The sequence below is a fragment of the Sinocyclocheilus anshuiensis genome, unplaced genomic scaffold, assembly GCF_001515605.1.
Source record: "Sinocyclocheilus anshuiensis isolate Anshui unplaced genomic scaffold, SAMN03320099.WGS_v1.1 scaffold3034, whole genome shotgun sequence".
NCBI classification, from domain to species: Eukaryota; Metazoa; Chordata; class Actinopteri; order Cypriniformes; family Cyprinidae; genus Sinocyclocheilus; species Sinocyclocheilus anshuiensis.
The window spans coordinates 130,250-141,710 of record NW_015542320.1 but is presented as its reverse complement, the minus strand read 5'-3'; the positions used below and the strand labels follow the sequence as shown (position 1 = coordinate 141,710).

Here is an 11,461-nt window from a genome sequence, read left to right as displayed (position 1 = left end):
ATACTTACAGTCGCTGATTCAGAAGCGCCAGATTGTCATAGCAAAGTCGGAATTGACCCTTTTTTTTTTTTTTTTAAATAGCCTTTGTGCACAGCCAGCCTTGTACTCTTCTAGGTTCAAAAAACTGTCGTCCATAAAATGCTTTGCACAAATTCGAACATCTGGGTTTTGCTGTTCTGTTGTAAATAAATCTTAACCAATGATTCCTAATTGCATCTACTTCCGGAAGGCCAAATAAAATGCTCTTGCTTTCGCACTGAAATACACAGCGTCTCCCTGACATGGCTGCATCAACACTACTGCTGTGCCTGAAACCACGCCTTCCTTCTTTGCGTACACATTTGGGCAGCATTATGCCAATATTTCCACATAGTGACGTAGACATGTGGTGGCGTGTTAGAATGAGCCGTTTTAGGTAGGCGTGGTTGACTCTTAACTTTTATAAAGAATATCTCTTTGGATTTGAGACTTTAGTCTTTGCAACTTTACAGATCTTCTTTATGCAGCAAGAGCTTGTAACACTCCAAAGAGAAAGGAAAACTTGAAATCGCATCATATGACCCCTTTAATAGTAATCCCACCTGGAGAGTTTTAGTTATTCCAAATACAGTCTAATTTAAAGTGAACATTTTTGGTCTTGGTTTTCAGCCTGAATGTCCAGAAATTTCTGTATTTCTGTATGATTAGTCTCAAACTTTTTGTCCTCACAAAATATGACCATTATGACAACTGCTATCACTCAACTGTAGGCACAGCCTGTTTCAGGAAGTGCTGCAGAGCAGGAGAGACATCACTCTGTCAGGACAGAGGTTACAGCAAGGAGAAAGGGCTGCTCTGAAAGAGCCTGACATGTGAAGTGAGGGAAGGAGGACTGGCGGCGTCTGGGAGCAGATTGAAACTACAAAAAAAAAGAAAAATATATCTAGTGTAATAAAAGGGTGTGCGATCTGATCATCTGAGCTCTGCCTGCCTGTTTGGTCCTTAGAGAAGGGAAGAACGGCCGAGAACGATGGCAAAATGTTTGTGCATGTAGAGATCAATACTTCTGTTCGGCCAAAGCCAGGTGTGCGTAAACAAACGTGTGCTGTTTGCAATCATTTGTTTGTAAGGCAAATACATGTGCTGCTTTTGATCCTGATTTAGTGTTGTGTTAAGCAGCTCTGCTTGTAATAGGACTGATGTATCATGTTGTTGTGAAGGCAGTATTGCTCCGGAGGTGTTTGGCTCTTGTTAACTCCAGTGTCAAGGGTTTCGGTTCCTAACAGGTGAGAAAACAGCAGCAATCATTTCCTCTACGCAGGCATCCACTATTGATTGGCTCCATGCTCTGCCTGTCAACTGGTAGAGGAATAACAATCGTCAGCTCACGATGTGAACTGTATTGATGGGCCGCTGAGGCGGGTGGGATTTCATCGACTGGTTCTACTTTTTACACATCTGTTTGGGGATTTTTACTTGTAGCATTCTTTCGTTTTTATTGTCAGGTCTTTTGTATTTTTGCATCTCTGTTTGATGTGGTCTGACAGTTTTCATAGATTCAGATTTTCACTCAATTGTACACACTCATTTAATGGATTTCTGTTTTTTTAAACATCAGCAGCATTCTGTGTGATTTCTTGGACACCAACACACAAAAAATGCAAAATTACGAAATAGTCCCACATGAGCTTATTTATAAAAATGAAGTAAAAAGTAGTGTGTGAAAAATTTAAATAGTGATTCCAAAAGAGGAATAATGCTACCCAGGGTTATTATAACTGAAACTAAAATTAAAATCATAAAGAAAACTAAAATAGTGTAGTGTTGCGTGTGTGTGTGACATGTATATGTATGATTTATTGTATAAAATTTATATTATTTACTTTATACTATATTTTAATGCACAGTTCTTCTGCTTTTTACATTTCCAGGAGGTAATCTGATGCTAGTTCCTAAAAACTGTTTTCTTATTTGAATGTGTTAGACAGTGCTTTCCCTCTCATTTATATTGTGCATCTCTATTAGATTGCTTAAGCTTTTTGATTGGTCCACACAGGTTGATTGTGCTCTGTCTCTGGTGCGTCTGGGAAAAGAGCAGAACATTCCTGGGATGGAGGTGCTGTGCGCCGACCTGGTTACCATGGAGACACCGGTGTATGAGACGTCATGTGACCTGAGTCTCACACTAAAGGAGCTGCAGCAGCTCAGGGACATTGACAAGCTCCGCCTCCTCATGAAAAATGTCTGTTTTGAGGCTGTTCTCTCTTTGTTTTGCTGTCTACAGCCTCCTTCAACACTTGTATTATTATGTTCACATTTATCACCGACGTCTCTATATATAATACTGACATAGTGTAATGTTTTATGCTTGTCTGAAGTGTCAATAGCCATACTGTAAGCACCTCGTATTGATTTAAACACCTCTGCTTCGCTCAACAGTCATACATACTGTATATTTAGGCAGCTCTTTATATAGAGGAGCACTAGTGAAAATGATAGATCTGCGAGAGTGTGTCTAGATTTGTGTTTACAGGGGTGGTCTCATTACGACTGCAGTAAGCACATCCAGCGGGCTTGTTTGGATTTAATGCTTTCATTAAAAATGATTTAATACTCATTTGCTCGTTTAAGGGGAAATGCTGTGAGTGGGTGAATCGCCATCTTAGCGTCTGAAAGGATCTGAATGATTTCTTCTTTCAAAAGGACACTCTTTTTGAAGCTTTTTGAGACTCCTGTCTTATTTATTGAAATTGGAAAAACAGAAACCTCTGTATTCTTCAGAATTACTCGTTTTGTGTTTAATGAAAGAAAATCATACGGGTTTGGAACGACATGAACTGTCCCTTTAAAACTGCTGTATTTTGTTTCTGAACATTTTCCGACTCTGTTGTATTTAGTGATTTCTCTCTGTTTTAGTCTAGTGAGGATCGATATGTGAGGAATTCATTCCAGTGGATGGTCCCATTTCTGCACCGCTGTGAAGGACAGCGTGTGGGCTCTGCCTCCACTTTGCTCAGAGAATATCTGGTCACCCTCGCCAAAGATGATCTCGCACTCCCACTCAAAATCTTCCAGCACTCAAAGCCAGATGTAAGCCAAACCACACACGTATACTTGACTATCAAAACAAGCACATATGACATGCTGTTTTAGAGTTAATCCATTTTAAAATACTAGCTATTAACCATAATCTACACCCTAACCCATACTGCTTCATGAAAACTTTTTTTAGTTAAAAAAATATAATATTTAAGTAATTAATAATATTATATATTATTTATTTTGGTAACACTTTAGAATAGGGAACACTTATTCACTATTAACTACGACTTTTCCCTCAATAAATTCCTAATTTGCTGCTTAATAATAGTAAGGTAGTTGTTAAGTTTAGGTATTGGGCAGGATTAGGGATGTAGACTAAGGTCATGTAGAATAAGGAATTAATATGTGCTTAATTAGTACTAATAAATGGCTAATATTCTAGTAATATGCATGCTAATAAGCAACTAGTTAAGAAACCCTAAAATAAAGTGTTACATTTTATTTTTTTATCAATTAATTATACATTTTATTAATCGTCATTTGTATTTAATGTTATACAATAAAAAATATAAATATTAATATATTTTTATTTATTATAATTGTTTGTTATTTATTATAATGTATATTTTAGTATCAAATTTGGCTCACAAATTTGGCAAATCAACACAAATTTGTACACATGCTGTTAAGAGGATGTCCTGTTAACATTTGTTGTCCTTAAATTATATCATATTCATAAATACTTCCTATTCCTAATAGAAATAGTTTGAACACTTTATTTTAGTCAAGACATTTTTGGCCTATTTTATGAGCTGTGAAGACACTTTGCATCTCGCAAAACAAGTACACAAGTCTCATTATTCTGTACTGATCTGCTTTAATATTAAAAATTCAGTAGTGTGGCACTACTAATATTGGTGCTCTTTTATGATAAATTGCTTGTGGTTTTCCTCATTTATAAGTCACTTTGGATAAAAGCGGCTACTAAATGAATAAATGTAAGTAATTTAATGTCTCACACACACAGATACACTCATATAAGAGGGATGCAGTGAAATGATTAGAGGAAGAGCCATTCCAATTCTGAGTCCAAAGCCACAGAAGACCTTCAGACACACATGTACACGCTGTCTCACAAGGCCATGATAAAAATGTATGACCTGCTTACACATCTGAGGCACCAATTTTCCTCACAGAAAATTAATAAAAGCGGTTGGAGAGAAATCAGGTGTATGAGATTGTACATGGGTTTGTGTTTCTTTTTGTGTTTGTGTGTGTCTATGAATCAGCCTTGCACATTCAATGTTGTGTGAAATTAAATTCAATCTAACCCACACTAACATGATTTTTAGTCTGCTTGTGTGTGCATCTGTGCACTGTGAGTTACTATTGTCTGAGAGGAGATGCGATGAAACGGTTCTGTATTAACACCGTATGAAGGTCATATATACAAAGTTATGTTCTGTTGTATAGCCTTACAAGTTGGTTGTTTCAAAACCTCCCTCTATAGCATTTTTGAGCATTAAAATAAGCCACTGATCCTTGGAATTGCTATATAGGTCTGTTCTTTACTAGGTTTTGCCAATAATTTACACTTTACCAATGATAACGTGTTTGTTTACTTGCAGTGTCATCCAAAAGTCATTGGAGATTCGGATCAGCTTATGTCCGTGGCATTAGAGTGTATCTACAGCTGTGAGAGAGATGACCAGCTTGCACTCTGCTATGATATACTTGAATGTCTGCCACAGAGAGGATATGGGTGAGCTCACATAACTGAGAACAATTTTTGATTCAACTGTTCACTTAAAATTGTTATGGTAATATTATGCACTACCATTTTAAAGTTTGGGGTCACTAAGATTTTTTTTATTTTGCAAGAAATTACAAGGGTGCATTAAATTGATCAAAATATAAATGTTTCAAAGGATTTCAGCTTCAACTCTTCAGCACTTTCCACACAACAATATTAATAAGAAATGAGCTCCGAATCAGCATATTAGTATTATTTTTGAAGGCTCATGTGACATTTCAATGCTAGAGTAATGGTAAAGATAAAAAAAAAATAATAATAATTAAATAATTACATTTGAAAACTACAAATATAAGGCAAAAATAAATCTTTAAACTACAAAAATAAATATTTTAAATTGTGATGATATTTCACAGTATTACTGTTTTTGGCTATATATTTTCAAATAAATGCAGCCATGGTGAACATAAAAATCTTCTTTTAAAAATCGAACTGACCTTAGTCTTTTAAATGGTGGGGTATGTTTTTAATTAATTTTTATTTTAATAACATTTTATTTAAGTTTTATTTATAATTTAAGTTTTGGTTATTTTTAATATTGTTATTATTAATATTTAAAATGATAAAAACAAGTTAAAAAAAAATTGGTGCAGTCTTATTACTGTGGTCATGTTGTATTGCAAATCACTTTTGCTACTATTGGGGTGAAATACAGGTAAGGTTTGGGACCGGATTTGTGCTATGGTCAGGTTTGACGGTGGGGTTGTGTCAGCAGTGTAATTATAGGTGTAATTACAGAAATTAATTACAGATGCAATTATATGCTGGTATTTTTAAAATATAAGTACAACGAAAAAGCATGCATGTACACAATAAGTGCATTGTATCAAATGATTCATTTAAATGTTTGTACATTGTAATTAAAGACACTTCATACAAAGCGGTTCCAAAGCTGGTCATTAAAGCTGGCCTCTCCACTTCAAAACTTGTTCTGCCACTGCTGTCACTAAAGCCCTGTCAAACACACACAATTAGCACGTGTGCACAGTTGTCAGTGAGCCCCTGATTAGCTCATTATTAGCAAAGCATGTGTCTTTCTGCCTTCAAAGTGTGAACCCTCACTCTCACTAAAACTACACTCCTTATTATATTCCTGCTGCCTTTAGATGTCTTGGAGACTGAGAGGCCTGTCACTCGACCACACATATTGATATTAAATATAAATTTCCGCAGTCTTTGGACTGCAGATGAAGTGTTAGCGTGAGTGCAGAGGGTTGGTGTTTTTCTAGCATGATTCTCTCGTGGGGCAACAAAATAACACATTTACACCAAAAATAATGTGATACGCAAAATTTGGTGTCAGCTTTATCCTGAGGGTTCGATATTGGTATGCTAAAAACAGTTTTGATACATTCTACATTCTGCCATCTGGCTTTTTCTCATTCTCACTTTCAGACAATCTGTTGTACAATCTCTCTATACCTTTGCAAAACCCTAATGTGTTTTTACACTCCCATTGTTGTACAGGGATCAATCCTTTAGGGGTTTTCCAGAGCTCTTCTTGTTATCTTTTGCTGCTACTGGAAAAACGACGTGTTTGTAAATGCTATTCAGATATGGGATGAGGAGATGAATTGGATTACTGAGACTACAGCAAAACATGTAAAGATCTTTTTAGAAAAAAAGTGCCTCAGGAAATATTGCACTCACCTAAGAAGTCTGAGTTTTGTCAGCAATATGTTTTTTTGCGATTCAGACATCATGATCATCTCCATGGCAACCGGACTCTCAAGCAGAATTGCACTTGATTTCAGCTCAAGTTCACATAAGGGGCACAGCTAAAAAAGAAACACTTGTAAACACAAACCAAAAAAAAAAAAAGATTATATTGTTCCATTTCAATGGCAGTTGCTCAGCTGCTACTATATCGTCAGTAATTTAACGAAATATTTGCAGCTTAATTCTCTCAAGCAAACATTTTCATTTCGTCAGAATACTTGTCTGTGAAGAAAGATGCTTCTTGGGTCCAGATGGTGTTGTTACAGCATCTGGCAGCAGATGCTAACTGGACCTTGCTAACCAGCCCTCTCGCTATTGTAGTGTGTGTTGACCTTGTCTGGTGATCAAATAGAAAACAAGTATTGAGTATTAATAGAGGCCGCTATAACCAATGAGTTTTTATAACAAAGAACAAGTATAAAAGCTTAAAACCAGAATGGCTGACATACCGAAGCACTGAGCTGGTGATGTTATTAGATAGTAGAAGGTTGAAGTGACTTTCAATAAATGCAGTCTGTGTGTGTTCAGATGGCTGATTTTTGATCTTGTTTACTTCTCTCTTTCTCAGACCAGAGTCAGACTCTACAAAAGCCTTGCATGACCAGGTGGACACTCTTGAAGAAACACTTGAGGTAAGAAGAGACCGAATGAGTCAAGTCAAGCTAAATTTATTTGTATTATTTTTGCTTTACACAATACACATTGTTTCAAGGCAGCTTTATAGAAAGTCTGCCACGTTTTAGCGCCTTAATACTGTACCATAGAGTAGTTTTAGAGCTGGCAATATATTGCTATGGTATAAATGATCCTCACAACTTAGATCTAAATATAATGGCATTTATTTGTGTAGCAGATATGTCATTCCATAGTGACTCTGACTCATGACCTTTCAAGTCTTTCAGCTTTTTCAGAGACATATATATTATGCTCTGAATATAATATAATATAATAATATATAATCATTCATCATTCATTACCATATAACACAATCATTCTAACATGCAGATTTGGTGCGTAATATTTCTTTTCATTATTAGTGTTGAAAACAATTATTGTTTTTGTGGAAGCTGTGATTATTTTTTAAGAACAGTATTTATTTGGATTTATTTTTGTAACATTGTAAATGTCTATACTCATACATTTGATCACATTAATGCATCCTCGCTGGATAAAAATTATTTTCAATTCCTTTAAAACAAATCATACTGTCCCCTTTTGCATGGTAGTGTGTAGATTAATACTGTGCATTGCCTAATATATGATTTTAAATATTTTGTATAATGTATTATTTATTTTTTCAATATTGTTTTTCTAAATTTCTAAATTATGTATTAGTTTAATATAGCTTTGTAAATTTAAAACATTATTTCATAGCCAATATTATTAGTTCAACAATGTTAGATGTAAATTATAAATGGATGATTTCATGACTTCATGCTTTTAAAAGTGGCCTTCATTTGGACTCTGAAACACTGGATTCATCACTCGACTCTGAGCACAGTAGCTTATCAATTACATAACCAGTCTGTTTCAAACACTTCAAGACAGATTGGCCACATTACCTCATATTCCATACTAGGCTATTTATTATTTATGTGTTTGAAATGGACGGCAAAATTTGCATATTAACTCAAAGAAATACATTGTAATCCTTTCTAGATGTCATTATTGTGATATATGTAGGCTATGTTTCCTGGTAGGGTCCTTCCACATGTCTGCAAAGGGCCAGTCAAGGGACTTATTAGGGTCTAACAGCAACATGATTTATCTGAACTGCAGAATTATTGATATTAATCTGAATGCAGCATTATGTGTGTTGCTCACAGCCCTTCAGCAATCAAAGCTAATGAAAAAGAAAGGAACATTGTTGTGTCTCGCTGGTACTTGGACGTTTTGATTTGATCAGAGGTGGTACTTGACCTGAAGAGTTTGTGAGCTGCTGGTGTAGTCAGTATTTGGTGTGTAATGATGTAAGCTTCAGCACGATGTCAAGAGACTTTCTCATGCAACTACTGAGGATAGCTGTCATTTTTGGAGAGAGCGGATGGGAAAACTGGACATTTTTGGTCTGCTCACGTCCATCATGACATCTCCCTCATGCAGCACATGGAGAGAACAGAGGCATTTTACGCATTCATGCATATACTCTCCAAAACCTGCCGAAGTGTTCACTCATTTACTCCTTTACCTTTCACTACATAAATAATGTCAGTTAGTTTGCTATGTTAGAAAAGATGGGGCAGAAATGAGTGTATTTGTATACCGCTTGAGACTATATTGCACACTTTGTGTGATGTTACATACGCAATACTTCCTGAATGACAAAAGAAACTATTTGAAATTCAGTCTGGCTGTTCAGACTGAGACACATTCCAAAAAAAAACAGATTTTTAGGATCTGATTTATAAACATTAGGTTTAATTTTTTTTAATTAATTTTTCTGTGCAGACTTAAAAAAAAAAACGAAACTGATTTGAATCAGACAAACCAAACAAATTGAGTTCTGCCTGTCTGAACAAAGCATGTTTGTATGCATGTTGTATGCTGCACCTTGTTTGCATGTATTTCAGTGTTTTTGTCTTTCTGTCTGTTTGTGTGTGTCTCAATCCCAGCTCAGGTGACGTGATCAGCCTGTAATGGCTCCGTAGAGACACATTCCTTTAGATCCATTAGAATTCTGTCGGTGGAAAGGATGATGAAAGTCTCTCTCTCAGATATTTATGACTGGCCTGGGAGGGCGCAGTCGCTGCAGCCTTAATTTCTCTCTTTTTCTCTTGTTTGCTCTCTAACTTATCCCTCGTTTTTCTCAGTCTCTCAAGATTTACCCTTTCCCCTCTTTGTATCTGAATTGTGTCTTTGCCAGTGTTTTCTTTTATCCCCCCCTGCTCTCCGCTCTCCGTTTGAATGTTAAAGAGGGCATATCAAAACCGGATTTTCTTTGCTGTTTTGGAAGAAATCAATGTTGACATTCTCTAATGTTCACAACGAGTAGATATTACCAAAATTGGCTTTAGGAGTTATGTTGATTGTTTTACACAGTTTATCACTCAAAATTTTACATACACTTTATTACAAAGACGTATTATGTATTTCACACACACACACACACACTCACACACACACACACAAACACACACACACACACACATATATATGCAGGGTGCAATTTGCCGGGGGGGGAAATTGCACCCTGCCTCTGCTGAATAATTTTTATCCCCGGTGGAGATAAAAACATCCCGCGAACCCGTTCTGACGTCCCGATCTGAATCAAATGATTCGCGATACACGCTTTGAAGTCCAGATCTGAATCAAATGATTTGCGATACACGCTTTGAAGTCCCGATCTGAATCAAATGATTCATGATATGCAATCCGATTGGAGCGCTTCGAAACAGTGAATCATTTTGCGACGCAATGGTTTAACTTATTCGGAGTTTCAAAAAGCTCCGTTGTGTTTTTTGTTCGCTTTCTCTATAGAATTTATTCGTTGTTTGAATAACCGTGGAAATGAAATCAATATTATAGTACAGTACCAGTCAAAAGCGTCCAAACTTTTGACTGGTACTATATATAGAATACAGTATATATATATACAGAATATATATATATATATATATATATATATATATAACACATTAATGAATAAATCTGTATATATATATATATATAATAATTTAATTTACAAGTATCATGTTTGTGATTTTTATTCATGTAAGCTATAGCTTCTGACCTTTAAATTTAAACATACTCATGAATTTCTGACATAAATTACTGCTTTATTTAATCAGAAACACAATATTAATGTTATTTGTGTATTTTACTTTCATTTTAATACATGTAGGCCAACAGCGCCCCCTAAGTACCGGACGAGCATTAGGACCTGGGGGAGGCTGCCCCTGCTCCACGTGCTAGTGACTGTTGACTCTATCGCACACCGGACTCGTCAGTGTTTGCTTAATTGCTTTCTCAGATTAAATACAGTGATCCAAAACAGTGAATCTAATCACCATTCTGACAAAAGTTCCCTTCAAGAATGACCACACTGCTGACGTGATTGTACTGCTAGCACACCCTGAGCAAATGTGAGCTATTCATCTTATCGGCAGGGCATATCGGCATAATTTTTCGTATTGGGTCGATGCCAATGTTTACATTTTAAGATATTATCGGCCGATAACGTTCCGATAATATTGTGCATCCCTAATATTTGTATATATGTGTGTATATGTGTGTGTGTGTGTCATTGCACTAGTAATGTTCTACAGTAAAACAAAGCTTTTAGAAACGAAATAAAATTACAAGATAAAACGTTTTGCATGTTTAAGCAGCTATTTCAGGAGCAGGTCATGATCACTGGAAAAGACTTAAAGAGCTACAGGCAGATGGAGACAGGAGTTAAAAAGAGGGAAGAGAGAGAGGGAAGCGCAAAAATATGCAAGTGAGACAGAAAAAAAACCCAAGTCTGGCCCCAGCAGATTGTAGAGAGAAAGGAAGACACATGAGGGAAGGAGTGTGAGACAGGAAGAAAGGAAGGAAACAGAAAACATCTGTGCTAGATGCTCCCAAGGGATGGTGCATCCTCGTTTATTGAGGGCATCTCAGACAGACACGGAACCAGTTCTGCTCACTGAGGTTCATTCAGACACCTCTGTCTGCTCTTGGCTCCTCTGAGCAGCTGTTAGCATATAGCTGTGGTTAGGCATGATTTCTGATGTACTTTGCCACAGACGTTCTTAACTGGTGGGTCGAAACTCATAAACAGGTCTCAGATCTGTTCTGATGTTAATAATAATAATAATAATTAGGGATGCACCGATACCACTTTTTCCAGTACTCGCCCGATACCGATACTTTATTTTTGGTACTTGCCGATACCGAGGACCGATACCAATATTTTTATTTAATTTG

The 11,461-nt window shown here is 36.2% G+C and overlaps 1 pseudogene; it reads left to right on the top strand.

Moving 5' to 3' along the window:
- LOC107690897 (neuroblastoma-amplified sequence-like) overlaps positions 1–11,461 on the top strand; it is a 170,392-nt pseudogene that overhangs the window by 35,187 nt on the left and 123,744 nt on the right.